The following is a 22,786-nucleotide window of genomic DNA, read 5'->3' on the forward strand; positions in this document are numbered from 1 at the left end:
TCGGGTGCGCGGCGGCGCACCATGGACAGTTCTCGAACCTTTGGAGATACGGCGCTTTGAAAATCGGGTTATAATGGAGGCTCAACGGAGCTGGATTAAAAAATCGGTGAAGGAGGAGGTCCACACTAGCAAGAGCAATGCTAAAAGGTAAACAGACGGACGGTGCGTTCATATATAGAGTAAACGGTTGTCTACGCTTATACGCGTAGCTGGCATAAATAGGTCCCATTAGCCTAGCTACGTTTATAAGCGTAGATGGCAATAAAATAATTAAGTGGTAAAAACAATGTTTTGGCCTCTGCGGCCTGCCTCAGGTGTATGGTACAGTAGGTTGGGGTGTGCCCTTGTCTCAGTTGTCCTCAATGATGCAGGTGTTGCCACTGTCCACCTTGTATTTTGCTTATTACATCCTCCATGTTTAGATAAGGCTCTCACGATTACAAAATGTAAGTGTATTTAAGTCGATTCATTGTCATACAAATAATTGTGATTAACAAGACGCAAATAAACATTTTTTTTATTTTGGCGTATGGCTAACATAAAGTAATAATTAAATAAATTACATTTTACATTTTGACTCATGACGTGACTCGGATTCGTGGCTAAAGACTCTAGGCTCGACTCAGATTTGTGGCTAAAGACTCAAGCAAAGCAATGGGATTGGTATTTAAGATACTCAGAGGAACAGTAACTACTAACAACTTCTGAGTGACTGCCACAACACCAGAGGGAGTGTGTGTCCATGATCTGGTGCCCCCAAATTAAGCACAAACAAGGGGGACTCATTTTACTACCCTGGCATCATCCATGAATCACTGGTTTCTTTCAAAACTGCGGCCTCTATTAGTGAAAGTGTCAAAAAGCAACATCTATTAGTGAAACTACAAGTAGTGTTGGATATTAATTACCAAGTGAAGTGAGCACTCATTGACTGCCTCCCTTTTTCCTATTTCTCCTCTGTAAATATAGTTATATGTATTTGTTGATGACATGTGTTAATGTGTTAATATTCTTTGCCCTGTCGATTAATTGAATACATAGATAGATTGAACTTTTGCACCCCTAAAATACTACAAACTTTACTAACACAAAGGAAACTTTTTGTATAAAACAATATCTTGAGTTTTGAGCAGTGGTCTGCATTCTACTCTACTGAAGCTGCTCTAACGCATTGGTTCCCAAAGTTATCCATGGGTCCGTGGGGGTGATCTGGGCGGTCTCCACCTAAATGTGTTAATCAATTAAGCATCATAATTAGTTTAACCACATATCCATATATGTTGGCTATTAAAAAATAACAGATATACAAGCTCACAGTGTGTCACTTCAAGTATGACACAAATCTTCTCTTTTGGGGGTCCCCTGGCACAGAACATTTTCAAATGGGGGTCTGTGGCCAAATACAATATCAAGTTTGGGGTCATGACATAAAAAAAGTTTGAGAAGTACTGCTCTAATGCACACATAGGAGGCAGACAGTGCAGTGATCTGTCCGGTAGAGAGGCGAGGGGAACCTGCTCCATTTCACATTATTGAATGGAGAGGCATAGATTTTATGGAGCCAGCAGGGCCTGCGTATTGACCTGTGGCTGACATGCACTTTTTAGTTTCATAACATAATCAGCACTTGACACATGATTATAATAACTCGATGCAATTTAATGCATTCTCTGCAAAGGCATTGATTTTTTTTTTTACAGCTCCCCAGAACCAATTACATTAATATTGGCGCATAATTAGTTTACACATTACTAAATTACTGACAGATTAAAAGTGAAATAGCACAGTTCATACCCGGCCCGCATAACTGCCAGAGAGGAAATTAATATGGATTCAAAAGCCCCTCAGAGACATGGGCTGTAAAGGAGGGAAAGAAAGCAACAATCTATAACGCCATGCTTGCAGAAGGATATCCTCTCCACTCACTGGCTTAACAGGCGTGGGTTTCTGTAGGGATATTCAGGCCCAGGTAATTAATACAGGTCTCTAATTAGATGTGCGTATGAATATCGATGGGTCCTGTGTGTGTGTGTGTGTGTGTGTGTGTGTGTGTGTGTGTGTGTGTGTGTGTGTGTGTGTGTGTGTGTGTGTGTGTGTGTGTGTGTGTGTGTGTGTGTGTGTGTGTGTGTGTGTGTGTGTGTGTGTGTGTGTGTGTGTGTGTGTGTGTGTGTGTGTGTGTGTGTGTGTGTGTGTGTGTGTTGCAATTCTTGTGAGGACCAAATGTCCCCACAAGTATAGTAGAAGTTGAGAAATTGGACATTGTGAGGGCCCACAAGGACATTGCTGTTTTATGTTCAAAACATGTATTTAGACATAGGTTTATATATACAATTAGAAAAAGATTCAGGTTAGGGTCATCACTAGACATTTAGAAGGTATAGGTTTAGGGATTAGAGATGGAGTCACAGTACGTTTTAACAGCGGGAGACCATAGAGACCAACGGCGAGTGTCGCTTGAATTTCATTGGCTATCGCCCACTATCGCCGGGTGACGTCGGCCGACGTTCCTCCGACCACTTTTCGACCATCGCCTGCTATCGCCTCTATCGCCAGTAGTTGCCGGTCCCCTTGACAAATAATGCACTTCCGGAAAATTCGTCTGGCTGTCACCCGCTGTTAAAACATACTGTCATGCCTAATTTATACACGTAGTTGTGCACTGTGGTGGCATGCACAGGACCATACCTGATCTATACTGTAAGCTCACAACGTGTGAACGCTGTGGTGGCATGCACAGGAACATACCTGATCTATACTGTAAGCTCACAACGCATTGACACATTGCCGGCTTGTAGATCTGCTATTTTTCAGCTTTACCCTTGCTGGTTAAAAATGGCAAAAATGGAATTCAGAAGTGTGCTGTCCTAAAATGTTGATGTACAAGTATAGTAATACAAACCTGTGTTGTGCGCGCGCATATCATGTGTGATCCTCTTGCGCTGCTGCATGCTAATTCCTTATGGGAGCTCCCATATGGTGCCCAGGACACGGCAGCATGCAGTGGCAGGTTTGTTTTAATGCTGCGTTCCTCTGATATTATATTTGTTTATTTATAGTGAGGTCGGCGGTGAAGAGGGGGAGTGGCTCTACCTACCTCGCATGCAGCCGTTGACCCACAATGTCACCCTCCCTCCCTGTCTCTACGCAACGGAAGCGCAACAACGGCAGGTAGGTGGCCTGAGTGTGTTTTGGGACAAAAGTAGCAAGTTTACAAGCTCGAGTTATGAGCTTGTAGATCTGCTATTTTCGGCGTAGAGGGGAAACAATCTCACCCGTGTGAAGTGAGGGGCGCTGTTATCATCCTCCAACATCGCTACCAATGTACGATATATACATCTTTTATGATGTAATTATCAGACAAAACAAACATGGACAAAACAAACTGTTTCCATTTCAAAGGTGTTTTTAATGTTTGTTTAAGGGAAAACAAACATTAAACCTGTATATAGGAGCGCCCCTCAAAAAGATAGAGGCCAATACCTCTGGTGGACCTTAAATGACTAAGTGGTTGTGAGAATATAATTGTATAGTATCACCATGTGTTCAAGTCAAGGACCCCCAAAATGATCAGATTTTGGCCACAGACCCCATTTCAAAATATCTTGTTCCGGGGACCCCCAGAAGCAATGATCTGAGTTATGAATGTTAATACATACATTTTCAAGATTTTTCAAAAATTGGAGATCTACAAGTTCATAGCACGGCACAAAGTGACACACTATGAGCATATATATCTGCTATTTTTTGGAAAACGTGACACACACTCAGACGTAATGTATTTAGCTAAAAGTGAAAATGACACAGATGCTTTCCCTGTTTTTAGTGGTTAAGGTCTTAGAATTAATTATCCAAATTGTTGCCACCCAGGCCTCTACATGGAATTTAGATGCCTCCAGATTTTTTAGTATTGGTCGGTACGCCAAACACAAAGTAAAGGTCCCCTCTCCAGCTGTGCAGTGCCACACCAGACTTGTCTGTAGTGAGGGCCGGGGTGGCAGGCAGACGAGCCGCTTGATGGCAAGGCAAACTTTTCAACAGAAATATATTGCTTTGACCTTTTGATGTCCCCATTGATCCGATGTTCCTGAGTGGCCGTTTCCCCAGAAACAAACATATATAATTGGTATTGGGTTCCAATGGCGCTCCTTCAGTGTCTTGGGGATCCTTTGCGGCAATATAAATCAATTCACACTTATAGACACAATATGGGAGCATTAGTGCTGACTGGTCATTTGAGAAGAGCTTGGGAGACTTCGATAGACCTTGATTAGACACAACCGATCTATCTTCGTCTATCCTCAAGTTCCAGTGGTACATAGTAAAACTCTGTTTATTTATCTCTGAAGAAGCGTACAAATGGAACCCCAGTTACAATCTTTTAGAGTTAACTTAACACCAAGGATCTTTTCTGTGTAAATGAGATGCCAGTCAGACTACATCTATATCGTTTTTTTGTTTTTGTATTTTCTAAAAAATATGAATATAATTTATTAATATCAGCTGGAAGTAGCAGAGACTAAGATTGAGGTTCTCTCTGGGAGTAACAAGGATGGATAGGATCAGTTTTGCAAGGTTTAGACTTTAGACTGTGAACATATGGCCATATGTTGTGTTTTTCTCATTACGCATAAGCAACAAATTACAGTTATGTCCTTCCTTCCTTCCTTCCTTCCTTCCTTCCTTCCGTCCATTGAATGATGAATCCTGAATGCACTTTTTGAGATTGATTTTCAATTTGCAGTGAAAGTCTGTCAGATAGTTGGCTCTATACCAGAATTCAAGCTGAAAAATCCCATAAAGGGGTGCGGCGAGGTGTTTGATATTGCGTCATATTAGAACTTTGCTCCAAAAAACTAAATGAGCCTGACAGTTTGTCTCATACGGATATGGAGCATCAACTGACGGTGAGAAAACACTAGCCTTTACGGCCGCCAAATTCATTAAATATTCACCACAGTTTTATCAATTATGAGGGACTGATTGTCGTAAACGATACAGAGCCACCTCCCTGACGATATTGCCGGGGCACTTTGTTTATTTTTGGACGCCAATTCTTATATGAGACGATTCTAAGATGACCCAATGTTATTTTCCATAGAGGAATCACTTCCGTGACCCGGCCCAGGTGTTATGCAAGTGACGTCAGGACTTCTGTTCTCTCTCTCTATATATATGTATCTTTACCGAGTGAGTTCTGGCTTATGGCAGTGTTTACTGCACTTCAGCATTCACATGTTTCAATGCTTGACACACTCAACTCCGCTTTTTACAGCTTCACAAATTACCCGTTTGTATTAAGTCAGTAATCCCTAATAATGTTTGAGCAATGCCTGGAGAATCTCCCTCAAACCTCCCGGAGGTGAAGCCCATGTTATGCAGGCTCTATTTTGGATATCACCGCGAGAAAATGAAAACGGACGTCTTTACAACTCTCTCCCGCAACGGTGAATAACGCGTTTGCATAATTCCCCCATTTCCGCTCAAAGATATTGATTCTCTTCATTTTCCCAACGTCTGTCTCTCCCTTCCTCCATCTCTCTCTCTCTCTCATGCCCTCTGGTCTTGTTAGTGGGTCTTCATATCAGTCTTTGATGTTACTCTGTATAGACCCCCGCAGAAGGATCTTAATTCTCCTGCAGGTGCTCTGGGGCGGTGGTGTGGTGTGGTGAGTTGTGGGTTTTACCGGGGGAGGACTAGGGGTGGAATCTCCACATCGCTCTCCAAGTCTCTGAGCGCTGAGAGGCTTAGCGCTCCACCGCACCAAATGTCTCCACTTAATGACCACATCAGGAGCATTAGAGCCAACTCCATGGCTTAGAGAAACACGCACGCACGCATGCGTGTGTACACGCTCACACACACACAACCTGATGGGTATTGTCTGCCACAGCAGCAGGTCCAGTAGTGAGAACGTGGGAGGGTGAGGTACTATGAAGATTAGGTGGAGGTAAGGATTGCTGGCGCCTGTGTAACTTGAGTGGCCTTTTTGCCTACTGTATACTTAAAATGAAATAGCCAATCTACGCGCTATCTGGCGTGTCACGATGCGGCACGTTGTGAGCTTGTAGATCGCCTATTTTCACTGAATGGCACACCGACGTGCACAGTATAAATCAGGCTTTAGGATGACCATGCAGCTATCAAAGAGATGATACACCTGACTTTGTCTTTATAACATTATTTTAAGTTGAATTGATAGTGGGTTTTTTTATTGTTTTTTTTCAGAGCCTATTGTTTAAGTGATCACATTCCTCAAGTGTGGACAAGAGACACGACAGCTGTATTATGGCATCTTGCGCATACATTATGCAACTTACTACATCCAAATTTGCTTCAGCAAGTGATTAATTGCACGTTAATTGCATAATTAGACAAATTATGTTTTACTGTATATGCGTTAATCCTAATTGCATATTATTAATGGATGTACAACAATGAAAAAGGGGGCTGGGGGGTTGTGGCGATGTCAATTAATCATCTCCTTGCATTGGAGATGATAGATGACAAATTAGAGAGGGGTGAGAAAGGGAGGTAATTTTAAATGTATTTTGTGTTTTGTGCCTTCAGACTCATTGCAGCAGCGATGGCAAAGCCTCATAGATGCCACGGTTACCTCTTACCTGTCCACTTAACCAGTCCCTGCTGTTTACTCAGCTGTAAGGTCTCTCTCTCTCTCTCTCTCCCTCTCTCCATCCAGCAAGAGAGAGAGAGGGGCAGAGGCGCAGGTCGCCAAATATTTCATTTCCCAAGTAAAACATTCCCCCCCTCCTTCAGTTAAAAATGGAGCGAGAAACAGATCATGGTGATGGATGTGCAATCAGCCTGATTAAGTCGTTATTAGTCGTCCTCGGCGGATCCTCGGGAGGGAAATGAGGGCAGGACCAAAGAGATTGTTTATGTGTCCTGTTACTCGTTGCCAGCTGCATGCCGGCATGGCTGGGGATGTGGAACCCCTGCAGGTCAGGTCACAGTTATGAATGTGACATGTAAAAAAAAGAACTTTGACCCCTGGAAGTTATGAGCCTTGGAACGTTCGGTGTTGAAGGATTGCGTCTTCCAAAAGGCCGGTTTCTACTTTGTCGTACGATGGTGAAGCATAAAAATGGTTCTACTTTGTCGTACGATGGTGGGCATAAAAATGGTTCTACTTTGTCGTACGATGGTGAAGCATAAAAATGGTTCTACTTTGTCGTACGATGGTGAAGCATAAAAATTGTTCTACTTTGTCGTACGATGGTGGGCATAAAAATCAAAGGATAAAGACAGAAACAAATAAACAAACAACAAAACATTCTGCATTAGACCCAAAGCTTCTAGCTTTGTTAAAAAGTTTTGTGTCCATTTTTAAAAGCATTATTTTTTTGTGGCACTCATCTATAAGAGCTTATAGTGTCTGTGACACCGCCACACGATGGAGTGTGAATTAGGCATACGTGCTGCTACTGTGTAGTTCTTACCAAGCATTGTGTCATTTAGTACAGTGCTTTTCAGACCTATCGGGCCACAATAATCATATTTGAACTGACAAGCACTTGGAATTGTAGGTATTACATTTAGTTTGACTCGGTTCCACAGATGCATTATTGTAAAAAAATAGCTGAACTATACAAGCTCACAGCGCCTCCCACCTGTGAGCTTGTAGATCGGCTATTATCACAACGTTTGCCTCTCTTACGTAATATTGGACAATTTGTCCAATTGGGTCTTAAAAGTCATTAATACCATGTTAGCCTGTATTCCATGTAATTACCATGTAACCATGTAATGGAGAAACAAAATTGCACATTAAGCAAATCATCTGCACCCCAGATCCCAGACCATATAAGGGCCCGACCCACAGGCTGAGAAACACTGATTTAGTGGACATTTTTAATCCAAAGTGCTGAGGGCTGGACCTCAGGTAATAACGATATCATTTTAATTGTTTTGTCTTTTTTTTTATGATTCATTGCCAGTGTAGGATTTGAACCCTCTAACATTAGTACAGCTGCCAGAGACACTCTTGGTCCACTGAGTCCTTGTAGAGTCTTTCTGCCAAAAATGTGTTTGTGTGTGCGTGTGCGCACGTGTGTGTCGTGCGCGTGCCTGTACTCTTCTGTATTATCCCTGGCCTCTTTCCTTTTCCACACTCAACACTAGTAGTGCCAGCAGATGGCGCTGCAGTCTCTTAACAATGTGTATCAAGTGGAGGTAGACAACACAAGCACATGCTCTGCTGCTCTTCCACCCACACACACACACACACACACACACACACACAGTCACACACACGTGTGCACGCTGGGTGGAGAGGGAAGGGGGTGTGTGTAGAGGGTCCGGCTTAGTTCCTGAGTTGAGGCAAATGTTTGTTGAAATAAGTGGAGATTTCCTGGTTTTCTTTTTTTCCTTTTCTTTTTACACAAAAACAGGAGGGGGAGGAGGGGGGGTGAAAGAGAAAAGTTTCTTTATTGGTCGAGCTTGGGGTGTTCTGCAATTACCCCTATTTTCTCGCTGTCTTTTTTTCTTTTTTTTCTTCTGTGTTTCACTTCCTCTTTGAGCAGGAACAGATAATGTTTTCAGTTGTAGTTGCTTGTTACGGTTTGAAGAGACCAGGGTGCGCTCAGTTTGTTGCGTCTTAATATCAGAGCTTGTATACGGATGATGTAGATGTTGATGATGTCTTGTATGTAGGTAAGAGCAGCGCTGACTGTCACCTTTGTTTTCTGTAAGCGATGAGAGCGTGAGAGGAGAGTGTGTTGGCACTACATGGCAAACAGCTTAATAATTAAGCGGACGGGCATCTGGCAGGCATGCTTTATTTTGGCCTGGTTGAATGGTTGCACATTTTGAAACTTAGATTCGTGGGAAAGGTGTATATATACTATATATACTAACACTGTTAGTAATAGTGTTATCATTGTTGTTGTTGGACTATGTTATTATCATGATCATGAACTTATTTTTCTTAATTTTAGTTTGAAGTCTGTCAGAGATGTATTTCTTTACACTTGGTAAAACGAATACAGGAGTAATTAGCTTTTTCCATCATTGTGAGTGTGTGTGCGCGCGTGTATGCGTGCGTCCGTGCGTGCGTGCGCGAGAGAGAGTGAGGTGATAGTTGTTTGGGGATGGAGCTGGTGGGGGTCATAGCGTGTAAACCATTGGAAGCAGGAATGTGAGAGTGCATTATTGCTCACACTTCATGTGAATGGAGAACTGGTTTCGGGGGGGGGGTTCTGGGGTAGCTACAGAAATGACAGCGTGTACAGTGGGTGGTAGGGCCTCAGCGCAGCCAGAGAGGAAATGGAATGAGAAAGTGCAGTCAGGCAGACCACTCATTCACCATGACAAATGGGGAGAGGCCCAGGCCAGGGGGATACCTGATACCCCATGGAGGGCTGCTGCATGCACCTGCCCAGAGTCAGAGCAGACCGCCGCCACCGCGCACACCGTGCGCCAGGGTTGCCACATCCAGCTTAGTATAAGCAATTTTGTTTTTGCTTATTTTTCCTGTAAAGCTTGCTTTGCTGGGTTTTGGGGGCATGTTTCTAACGTGTAGTTGCTTATTTGGGCTTGCTTCCATTTTTTAATAATTATTATTTAAACCAGTGGTTCTCAAATATCTTCATGATGGGCCCCCAAATTAATATCTATTTCTCCCTAGGACAAATACTTCCATAAGAAGCCTCCGTACCAGATCTGTGTTGTTAGAATGTTTTAAAATGTATTCAATATTACACATTTTATTTCAAGATCATTTTTTTTAGCAGATCTACAAGATTGGCTATTTTCAATTAGCCGTCCGCAGACGCAAAATAGTCACTTCTTTTGGGCTGGCTTTCCTATACCTGGTTGCTTAATTCTCTCTCAAAATCTGGCAAGACCGGTGTGCAGTGCACAACAGTGGAAATAATCCAGCCAGACAGAGAGAGAGAGAGAGACACACACACACACACACACACACACACACACACACACACACACACGGCAGTTCACAGGTATTATTGGTCACATGATCGTTTTTTGAAGTATGACGTTGATATGAATATAAAAAATATCAAGGATAAAAGTGACAATTGCTAGTATTTCTTTTTCCAGATGTGACTTTTTTAGTAGACTATGAGGTCAGCTTACAGTCCCCCTCCTCCAATTTTATTGTATTGCTCATAGCTAAAAAGTTTCAAATGGAAAAAAATCTAATACATTTAAGAAAGTTATGATGCCATGTTATGTGCGCTGTGCATGCATCCAACTGAGATCACAGTACACTGATAGAATATGAATCTTAGTGTCACAATGCTTATTCATTCTTATAGTTTGTACATGGTGTTTACATTGGTGTTTATTACAGTATACTATGTACAAGGTACATTCATTAGTGTATGGGTTAGGCTCATGGACATACTCTTCTGATGTTTAGGTTTTGCTAAAGTGATTTGGTTTATTTCCAACAAAGTATTACCAATGACCAATATCATACATTGCACATGTGGTGGAAGAAACTTTATAAAACCATACAAGTTTAAACATGACTTGTGTATTTTTCTATTTTATTATAACTCTTAAATGCAGTTGTTTTTACTCCCTGGTTGCTGAGCAAATAACACTTTAACGAATGTAAAATTAATTAAATTAATTGTAAAATCTACCGTCTTTGATATGAGAATGTTCAGAGTCAGACGCACACATGCATTAAATGTTTTTGATAATAAAATCAGTGGTGTTTTTTTTGTTTTTTTTACAACAGTCATAGCTTTGTGAAGAACTGCAAACTAAACCTGTGGCCACTGAGATAATGTGCTGTCTACGCCTTACATAACTAATGTATCACTGTTCTGTCTGCATGTTTGCCTGTTAGAATCAAACTATGCAAACTTTGTTTTTCACATCAAGTCTACGTCAAAGATAGCTCCGTCTAGACTTTCTTCGCCTTTCCTTCCTTCTTTTAGCGTCTTTGATGAGAAAGGTCTCCTTTTTACAGATGCTGTATAAACAACTTCATAAGATACTGTTTACACTTTACAGTAGGCCTACATAACTATAGTGTGGATACTGTAGCGTTTTGGAAATTACCACTTGATTTATTTCTACCTCTCATTGATGTTGTTTTTCTGCGTGATTATGAATATTTCTTATGAAATATGATATACAAAAGGAACACAATTATGTATGTTTTATTTATTTTCTAAGTCTAGCTATATATTTAAGTCTAGCTGCTGACCAATTGGGGAGGTTTTCCTCCACCTATAGGACCTGAGAGTTTTAATACACAACGACTTAATGAGTCTGTTGCTATTTCAACAGGTCACAAGTCAACATGTCATGAGTTTTCCATCTAAATTAAGTCAAATATCAAATTCCGGTGGCATATTACATCTGTGGGAGCTGTTTAGGATCGAAGGGGTGGGGGCGCAATAATCCAATTGTGTAACAGCACAGAACAAGAGACATAGACAGATAGCAGAGAGGTAGAGCTCTGTTCACAGAGCAGTCACACGGGGTTCACAGAGCACGCTCGCTTTCTCTCATGGTGCTCATCACTACTGCGCCGTTCAGTCAGGAACGCTGGCCAGTCTAGCTTTTTTTCCCTTATTTTTTTTTTTGGGGGGGGGGGGGGGGGGGGGGTCAGAAGGTAATGCTGTGGTCACTCTTTGTGCTGGTCAGCCCGCATGTGGCATGATCGCGGAGGAAGGCAGCGTGCCGTGAAAATACTCAATCTCCTCTCCCATTTGTGTGTTTAGATTGGGCTGTGAAATGGCCACAGGCTGACAGTAGTAGTAGGACTAGGGGCCTGCATGCTCGACCCAGAGGAGAAGAATAACATTCTGTCTCTGTCTCTCTCTCTCTCTCTCTGGCCAAATAAATGATGTCACCACCGCTTCGATGTCTCGTCAATATGCTGCTTGTCCCGGATGAGTATTCAATCTTCAAGAAAGGGATCTTCTAGTATAACTAACTCTTTTTAGGGTTAGTATCAGATAAAAGGATAATATAATATTAATACTATTACTACTACTACTACTACTACAGCTAATAATAATAATGTCGAAGCCTTACTTATTTAAAGCCTCAACCACTTTAAATGCTTGCACATTGACATACAATATGCTGTGCTCAATGAACTATGAGAGATACAGGTCTAGTAAAAAAGTTAATCAGTGACACCACGAATAAACTCTATACAGTACAACAGCCTCTACATAAATTGTACCTGACATTTCTGCATAAACACTATAATATTGATTGAGTGCACCGTCCAGGCCAATGCTAGGAGCGTGATGATGAGTTAGAGTAGACAAGACACAACTTTCACCATTGTATTTGAAGCCGTGTTCGTAAGTGTGTTTACGTTACTTGGTATGTTGTCGTCTCGCTTCATTGGTGGCTCTAGTGGCGTGTTGGCGAGTGTTGTGCTCCAGCATGACAGCAGAGTAAAGAGCAGGTACATAGGACACCTGTCTGATGCTCAACCATCCTCACCTGACACTCCCTGCACCAACTGGACTGGAAAACACTAGCCTGATTCGGACTTCATTGCACAACCGGTGCTGTGTGCCAATAATAGCTGTATACATATACTGTGTACACGACCATGAGCTTGTAGATCTGCCGTTTTCGATGTGCGACACTGTCTTGCAACAAAGTATAAATTATGCACATAACACTGAGCTGAGGATTATGTTGAATATTAAATATGGATATACAGTACAGCCATGTGCTGTACAATTTGTTACTGAAGCTGTTCATCGTCTTCATTTTTAAATTCACCTTTTCATATATAGACATACTAGTATTGTGAATACGGCGTTGAAGAAAATGCCTAGACCCCATTAGTCCCAGTTATAACATAGAGTCCATTTGACCATGAAGAGGCTCTTCTCAGTTGAAAAGAAAAGAATAATAGTGTCAGGATGTTTTTCATTGCAGTCATCTGTTTTTTTTAGACTTTGTTTGCACCGTGCATGACTGCCCGTTACTGTCACGGCTGTGTTCCAGGCCCCGTTTATGACTGTATTTACACAAATTATTTCACTGAGGTCATATCGTATTCCAGTGCTTTCGGCGAGTTAGGCTAACCTAAGTGATTGAACTACCGGTGAGTGAAAAATTAAAATAAAATAATACAAGTTTTGTACTGTAAAGCATCTGGGTTCATTTCATATTAGCCAGGGAGGATTGTTCTCACACGAATGGCTTTGGTTTGCTTCTACAGAAGTTTACTGTAAATTATATAAAGTACTTCAGACCAATTGCCATGTAGCAGATGTACAAGTTCACTCGTGACATGCTGTGAACTTGTATATCTGCTATTTTTGACACGGATGCTTTCCCTGGTTAAAGTGGTAAAATACCCTTGTTTGCAATATAATTGTAACCATGTATTGACTCTAAAAAAACATTTGAACTGTTGATTTAGAAAAAAAACGTATCACCTAAAAAAAAATACAAGAAAATAAAGGCTATATCTCTAGCCTCAGTCACTTATGATACAGATATGAATACACTAGAAGAAAAATAAAGCCAAAATAAAAGGTAAAATAAAAACACTTCTATTTCGTACAATACATATTGACTAGTGACAATCTAGACCGATGATGACACACGCGGTACAAAGTGTTAACAGTCATCTTCTGCTGCGCGGAAAATTTGATCTAAGTTGACAACAGCCCCTGCATTGTTTACCCTATGGATTTGTACAGGCAATCAGTTTATGCTGTTAACTTTTAACATTTTGATTTAGACGAGGCCTTCTCACTGATCCATCCTAAAGATACACGTATTCAGTGTCCATACATCCATTGATGTTATTTAGCGTGTCCCGTGGTTTACATGTGCTCAATTCTGCATTCCGTGCCCATTACAAGTACAGCACACTATAGCACACAGTAAGCCTGATATTGAATGCTGCGTGTGGATCCCATGCAACAGTCAGTTGGTTGGGGGGGGGGGGGACATCTGTTGCGCTAATGCCCTACAGGGCAAACAATATGTTTTGAATTAAGATTTGACCTGGCAACAAGCCCTATCTCATTTATAAATCATACCTAAATATGCTTTGTAAGTAGATTAAGTCATCTGGAGTCTGCCCCCGAGAGCAAGGGGGCCGATACCTTATAATCCACATACATAATCCACTGGTTCTTACAAGCTGTTTTGTGTTGTTAAATACTGCGAGGAATTTATGTTGATTTAATATTGTTCTAATCCTTTAAAACTGTCAGTTGCTGTCTAGTCACTGTGTGACTGGTTTATTGTTTGCTCTCTGTACTGTATACAGTATTTATGACATGGTGTGCATGTGTTTAAACCCAACAAGCCGTCTTCACGCTCTGCATTGACCAATTCATTTAGTATTCATTGGGGCTGTAGCAACCCTTTTTTAAAACTGGATTCTGAGTTCAATTACATGTCAAATTCATATATTCATAAATAACTGCATAAATTCTGCAGTTATTACATAACACTTTGTGAATCTTAGTAAAAGCGCTTGCTGTGGCGGCTGACTCCTTCTTATGTGATGATTCTTTGTTAATTTTCCTCTGGCTGAGAGATTCCACTTCAAGCGGCATGTGTATTGTGGTTGTGTTGACTCAGACACTGTATTTTTTTTTAAATGGTGCCGTCTTACACCAAACTATAAGCAAGGTTGAGATGACATGGATGGATGGATGGATTCTTCTTTGTGAAAATCTAAACAATTAGGATACTGTTTTACTTCTTGAATTGGCACAGGCTTGTGGGCTATCACTGTAAAAGGAAGCTGAGGCACCATTTTCATTTTTCTTCAGTTAAAACAGATATGTAATATAAAATATGTTTGTTTTTTTTGAAAATGGATCTGTTTTATTTGTTTTTCAAAATGGGCATTTCTAAATATTTCAGTCTTTCAGTTTGTATCTGTGAAATCCATATTTTCTACTTTTGGTACTTTTAAGTACATTTTTATACCAATGCTTTTACTCAAGTGCATTTTGGATTCCGGATTTAATTGTAACGGAGTATTTCTATATTGCAGTATTGATACTTTTACTTAAGCCATCATGCCATTATTGTGTATCACACATAATGAATAAATAAGCACCCAAAACGGTGTCGTTCAATCTTCCAATTTGATCATATGACTCTATTTAATTGTTGTTATTTATGTTTTGACAAAGCATTGCAATTGTTGAAATTATTGTATTATTGTGAGGTGACTATACTATTGATGTACCGGTAATTTCAAAAGTGTAATCTTCACAGTGTGTGTGCGCACGTGTGCGCGTGCATGTGTGCATGTGTGCGTGTGCCGTATAACCCCGGTGAAGAGTTTAAACCAACTGTTTGTACATGATCCAATTAATCCAACAGGTGGTCCTCGGAATTTCTGTCCTAATACTGTAGGCATTTACTGTCATTACTGAGTTGAAATGATTTGAGTTGTCATAAAGATTAGCCTTATTATCAGCCGTGGTTATTTTTAATTCAGTTTATACTAAGTGGATTCTGATCCCCCCCCTCCTCGCAGGAGATCGCGCCACTGTCCTGCCTCGCATGTCCAATATTATTAGCCTGCTGCTATGAGTTCAGCCGGTGCAAATCTGTTAATGCATAAGACCATAAGAAGCTGCTTATGTCTCCAAGCCCAGGTCAGGGCGAAGAAGACACGTCAGATTAATATTTGATCATGCAGAAGCTTAGGCCCTTAATCAGATTGGCCTTACTCCTTCAGTGCCGAGGTCTCCGCAGCAATTATCATAATTGTTGCATCGCGTCAAAACGCGGCTGCTACTTTTTACAGCCGGTTGGGTGTACTTTTAGCTTGAGAGAGACCCAACAGTGACATTTCTTAAACTTCTCTAAAATGTGATTCTTTTTAGTTATTTCTTCATGATTTTACTGGAAAACAAAATCTTTGAATTTTTAATTAATGAAGAATGCTGTTTTTGTGAATGTTTGTTTTGGAAAATGTTTTGAAATGATGATAATTACAAAGCAAAATGTAGGAAACAAAAAATATAGAGACCCATATAAATGTGTCCGACCCTCAAATGGGTCCGGACCCACTGTTTGGGAAACGGTGCCATACAGTAAGCGTGTGTGGCGTGGCGTGAGAAGGGGATTCCAGGACCAAACCCACTTAGCACAGGAGGGATAGCTAGGTCCTCCCGCACACCACGGGTCGGAAGGAAGGGAGGATGCCAGTGGGGGGAAAAGTACTCTATTTTTGTTTTACTTACTGTAAGTATCAATACTGCAATGTAGTTACAAGTATAAGTCTGGTAATCAAAATTCACTTGAGTAAACATACAAAAAGTATTGGTGTCAAAATACAGTATACTTGTAAAAGTCATTACTCATTATGCACAATGTCCCATTTCACACGTTTTCAAATGTAACAAAAAAAAAGATAGAAGATTGAATATAACCAAAATGTACATAGGCTAGGCCTGAAGTACAGTAAGTAACTAGTAACTAAAGTTTTCAAATAATTGCAGTGGAGTAAAAGTATAATATGTGCCTGCAGAGATGTCAAACTAAAAGTACATGACCATCGGAAATACTCCAGTGTAGTAAAAACAAATTCCTAAAAATTAAATATGTACAGTACAGTACTTGAGTGAATGTACTTAGTTACTTTACACAGCTGAAGGATGCACTATAGGTGACGGGGAAGGGACGGGGAGCGGAGCGGAGGGGAGGGGAGGCCATGCTTGGTCAAGCCCTCAGCCAGACATGGACCCATGAGCACTGCATTCAACTTCACACAGCCACCTGGAACTCCTCAGGACGTCATAGGACTGTCATAATCCCCCTCTCAGCCACGGTCACCAACCACCAGCTGATAAAAGTGGAATCAAAGCAGTCCGTCACTGGGAAAATGACTATTAGGGACTCTGAGTGTCTCTATTAAAATGCACAGCTTATAGATTTTCTCCAGGCCACCAGAGACGACCGCCTCCCTCCCTCTCTCTCTCTCTCTCTCTCTCTCTCTCTCTCTCTCTCCACACTTCATCTTGCTCCCAGTCCTCTCACCGCTCGCCTCTGTTGCCCCTCTCTCTCTCTCATTCTGTGATCCACATAGCCAATGAACATATCAATTATATATATATATATATATCACGTTGATTATTATAGATAGATCCTACAAGACAACCTCTTTTGCAACTCTACCAAAAATATAATTTTAAATGTAAAAGCATTTCAATTCTCCTATTAACATTGCTCCACATTGAAAGCTCACCTACAGTATACTCAATACTATTTTTGTCAGCCCTGTACTCAATTTGCTTGGCTATAATGTTTACTATGTCCAGTACAGTACAGTACGTACGTGCAAATACTCAAAAGTGTTCAGGATTTAAATTCAAAAACAGCAAAAAACTAAAGTAGCAGAGCTACACAAAATGCAGCACTTCGCGCCACGTTTCAAGCTTGTGGATCTGCTACTTTTGTTAGGGTGTTAATTCATGAAAAAAAGCGTTATTATATGGAGATAAGAGATTTCTGCCCTGACAGCAACGATATGGACAACAATTGGCCTTAAAAAGTTGAGCTTCAGCCCAGCGACATGTCAGACTAATGCTTCATCATCTCGTCCACAGAACAAGAAAGCAGTACTGTAGGTTAGAAGGCATTGCAACACATTGGTTTGTGGTGGATTCCTGTCAGCCAAAATCAACCAGAAGTATGTCCATGTTCTTCTATGGCTCTGCCAAAGAGCTCATGGCATCCCATGAGCATGCACGTGCGTACACACACACGCACGCGCATGCATACGCACGCACGCACGCACGCACACACACACACACACACACACACACACACACACACACACACACACACACACACTCCCGATGACTGGTGAGTGTGAATAAGAAAGCATATTTTAAATTAGCTTTTTTAGATTATAATGTATTTATATTTGATGTACTATAATGAAACGGTGAGACTTCTACTGTTTTGTTTAATTTTAAACATCTACAACTTTCGTACCAAACTGAGATGACAATGAAATGAATATTTAAATTGAGATACCTTACCTACCTTAACTGATTCGTCAGACAGAAATGTAATTAAATCATGCCACTTAAAAAAAAGTCAAAAAAATAGATAATTATTAATAACTGCATTAAGTCCTTGTTTTTTACAGATACTACAGGGTAGGTCAAATTGCAGATACCATTGTACAGTAACTGTTGAGATGAATAAAGACATTTAATTTGTACTGTACAGTGGTTTGCATGCATTTTCAGAGCCAGTCTGTTTTAATCAATCAATTGTGTCCCAGCTTGGATTGGTGGAAAGAGGAATGCCTTGAGCATATTGAAAAAACAAGGTTTAAAAAGTTATACTCGTTTTGACATTTATTTGGGGGCCCCACGGCCCACCAGTGGGCCCCAGCCCACAGGTTGAGAATTTCTGTTGTAAACTACCTTTCTCTGACATTAACACATCTTACCTGGTTACTCTCTTGGGCGATAATACTTCACTAATAAACTGCACTTTACTAATAAACCTGCAGACGTTTAAATGAACCAACGTCAAAACTCTTTTGGCTGTTTCTCCACTGTGTCACTTTGATCGTTCTCCGGCGAACAAGTTGTCAGCCGACCGGTTTGTCATAAGCATGTCGTTAAAACAAATGAGCCGAGGGACTGGGTCTGTCTGTATGAAAGTCATCTATCCCGCTGGAGGCATGGTGCGGCTCGAGGAAACACTCGGAGAGACAGATCCCCATTAATCAGCTGCGACTGGTTGGAAATTGCATCTTTGTAATGAGTATTAGGTGTGCATCTACATGAATTAAAGCTGAATGAGGCGCTGATTTATCACCTCGTCCCAAATGACGCTCCCTCCGTGATCATTATTGTTTAAATGTGACTAAATCATATCGGGATGATTAAAAACCCCAATGGCTCTGAAGGGAGAAAAGATAAAGTCAAGAAACAATGTTGGTGAAATTATGTGGTTTTCCCCCTTCACATTGCCCCTTCACATTGCCTCATGGATGTGCTGCCTTTTGTCCATAAAATGGCTGCAGCCAATTTTAAGTTTTCTATAGTGACTGTCTTGAGTCTGCAGTTAAGTGATTTCAGTATTGAAATCACGTGTCAGTGAATGTAGGCCTATTGATAATTGTCAAGGGGACGTTACTGTAGAGCGTCAAGTACCCCCCAAATTAATATGCTACGTTTATTAAAGGGATAGTTCCGATTTTTTTAACTTAAGCTGTATGAAATACTTGCAACAGTATTAATTGATTGCCCGAGTCCCGTGGTGGGAGTTCTGCTCTGGTTTTGGTGAAATATTAAGTAGTTCCGGTCATTTTGTGGGGGGCACTGGGGCCACGCAGTAAAAGTAAATTAATCCACAAAACTAACGTCATTTGTATTGTTGACCTATTTCTAAAATATTAGTGCAACTTTCGTTCATTTTTTACCCCTCTATCACACAGAACTATGTTTTGTGTGTCTATATCACTACGCCCAAAAAATAGTTCCATGTGATAGAGGGGTCAAAGTTGAATGAAAGTTGCGCTAATATTTTAGAAATAGGTCAACAATACAAATTACGTTAGTTTTGTGGATTAATTTACTTTCACTGCGTGGCCCCAGTGCCCCCCACAAAATGACCGGAACTACTTAATATTTCACCAAAACCAGAGCAGAACTCCCACCACGGGACTCTGGCAATCAATTAATACAGTTGCAACCACTATATTAATGGTATAAGTATTTCATACAGCTTAAGTTAAAAAAGATCTGAACTATCCCTTTAAATGATCTTGTGACAGGATTCCCCATAAGAGAAGATTTGTGTCCTTAAAAATTTCCAAAAAATATCTCAATATCTCTAAATGTGTCAAACCTAGATCTACAAGGCGTCGCGTTTGAGCTTGTAGATCAGCTACTGTATTTATTTTTTAATTGCTGAAGTATGAAAATATGGTGGCTGAACTGTTCCTAATTTTGCTGGGGACCCCCTGGTACACACTCAAGGACCCCTGGTGGTCCCCAGACCCCACTTTGAGAACCACTGATACTAGAGACAGATTGACAATTTCAAATGGTATGGTACTGTAGCTACAAATACTAGCAGTCTAGCACACATTGTACAAGAACAACCACAAATACAATGCAGAGGGACAGTGCAAGACATTCAGTACAGTAGTATATCAACCCTGGCTTGGAACCTAAATGTTTGAACACAACCTAGAATAAATGCCATTTTAAGTTCATAGAACGCTCGTAGAACAAGAAGCTGTGTTATTTCAGCAAACATTCTCAACACACTACCTGTGTGGGCTAAAGTCTGTTATTCCAGGTGATTTGTTACGTCGCTCCCCAGTAAAATGTGCCATCCATGATGCCTGTTGAGCCCTTTACGGGGCAAACTGAAGGGTGTGATCTACAGTATGTGCTAGCTGGTTACTGTTGCTTGCTTCATATTTGACATACAGTACATTATGTGCACTTAATGTTTTAGTGCATTATTTATCAACAACGGGCCACTCATTGTTCTTTTTAGTTTTTCTCACAAGGGAAATATGTAAATGTTTTAATATAGTGGGTCGTGACTCGTGACTTTATCCTCTGTAAACACATCAGGTTCACGTGGCATGCATTCATTAATAACAAATTGTCGCTGTTGAGCAGAAACCTTGTATCTCTATATTGTTTTTTCATCAACTTTGTCATTATGAAGTAGGAGAAATTGCCTATCTACAAGTTCACAAGCTCACTGTGACTGATTGTGAGCTTCTAGATCTGCTATTTTTTGCATTTTATTTGTATGTTAAAACATTTTTCGTAATTTTGAAAACATTTTCCTTTAATGATGTTCCATGTTGGACATTTGCCGTGAGGTTTAAATTACTTAATGAGTAAAATAATAAAATTACTAAATAATTACTGTCCATTGGAACCTACTGTAGGTTATTTTCCTCCCATTTCCTGAAAAGTAACAGTTTTGGACATAAGGTTTCTACCCAACCACATGGTGTCATGGTGTCCTGACATCAGGGTCAACACAAAAGCCCACGTTCTAATGTGAGACCTGCTTGAGAAGGTCAGTTTTAGAGCGTTGAAAGCAGTACACATTTAACTGCTCCACACAAGGTTCAGATGCCCACACAAATAACGGGGTAGGTTTTTCTTGAAGAGCCCATGCAGCCACATGTAAAATGTGTGAGGGTAAACGGAGTGCACGGACAGCGTTTGAAGTCAGAGCCAAAAACACCCAGGTGTTTTTATAGACAGTGAGGCATTTATGTGGTCTAAACTATATGTCTGGAGTCGCCTACCACTAAAAAGCGCTGCACATCCCTGCCAAGTATTTGCTTACTTCATAAAAGCACATTTCAAATGTGGGCTGCTGATTTGCTGCACTTTGAATCCCGTCCATAAAACCGCCATGTCCCACAGGCCGGGCAGTTGACTTGTATTATATGAAGGACACCTACACATATCCAACAACTGGTCAAGACATTCAAGACCTTCCGTAAATTCCAGATATTCACACAGGCAGTCAACTGTAAAAGAGTTAAGATGTTCTAAAAAAAAAAACACTTGAAAAGGAAATGGTTCATCAGAAAACCTGCAATTGCTGTGTGGGACTAAATTGATAGTGCAATTTTCCAGGGCAGAGTTTGGCACATGTTGGGAGAAATAACAGCTTTTTCCCCGAAAAGGTTCAACTTCACAGAGAGCGGAAGACTCGTCACCGTCTATCTCGACATATTTACTGTACCTGGACACACTAATGTTCTGCTGTAATTTCTTTCTGGTAATTATTCTGCCAAGCACCCTGTTGGGGTAATTATACTAAAAACACCCTCATTAGCAGCATCAAGATGTAAAGCCGTCCCCCCAAAGCCTCTAGAACCTTCCTCCCCTTTGGTAAGAAAGCAACTTATTTTGTTATTTCCGCCCAGGCACATTCAACATACTTTTATCTCATCACCATCTTGTATTCTAGTAATGGGGACTGCTGTCATCTTTGATCTTCCCAATGGGGTCACTTTTCGTTTGTTAGATTGTATTTACTAATTAGCTAAGAAACCATTGATAACCAGCAAACGTTCGCTGAAAACCGCAGATCTACAAATGTTGAACCTACTGTAGTATAGAGGTCTGGGAGACTCCAGTCATTTACGTAGATCTTTTGTCTGTTGGGAAAGTTGCAGCTTTTTAAGCATCAGCTAAAAATGACTTGTTTGTAAATTAAACTAATGCGAGTTGAAATCCATACAGTATAGCACACTAGATTCCAGTATGAGGAATACTAATATTAACAAGCTTTTGTCCAACTAGTGACAATTGTACAGCCCAATTCACAGAATAATTTACAGGTATGTTCTATAAAAAAGCTTAAAGTATATTTGTTTATCCAGTCTTTGATACTCACGTTTTTCTTCATGTAGAAAGATTGTTCTGCACTTTCTAAAGATGAGTTTTCTGAATATATTTGCCCTGACCATTCAGAAACGGGCCATAAAGAATGACTATTGAAGATACAGTGGTGATTTTCGCTCAGTGCATATAAAATAGACCACTCACCATAATAAACCAGCTGAGAAATTAGTATAGTCCCAAGCCCTGCATTGTCTGGCAATTTGCTCTCCTTAAATTATTCAGTGGTGAGCCTTTTTTTTATGTCAGCAACTGTGTGTTTTCCTGTGACAAAGCTAGCCAGGCCTAATAGTTTCACTGTGTCTGCCGTTTTATGACTGACATAGCAATAAGCAGATTGTCCAGATATTTATGCCATCTGCAGCTAGGAGAGATAATTAAAGTATATAAATTAATCAAGTGCAATTAATTAG

General features: G+C 40.6%; 1 long non-coding RNA gene across 4 annotated transcripts in view; it reads left to right on the forward strand.

The window, feature by feature from the left end:
• The window catches only part of LOC306918842, a 247,539-nt gene that overhangs the window by 157,333 nt on the left and 67,420 nt on the right, over window positions 1-22,786 (forward strand). For all 4 annotated transcript variants that reach the window (XR_013789414.1, XR_013789415.1, XR_013789416.1 and 1 more), the window contains exon 5: window positions 3,057-3,168. This is a non-coding gene — a long non-coding RNA (uncharacterized lncRNA). The remainder of the gene's footprint in view (window positions 1-3,056; window positions 3,169-22,786) is intronic.

Source organism: Electrona antarctica, assembly GCF_951216825.1.
Source record: "Electrona antarctica genome assembly, chromosome: 3".
NCBI lineage: Eukaryota > Metazoa > Chordata > Actinopteri > Myctophiformes > Myctophidae > Electrona > Electrona antarctica.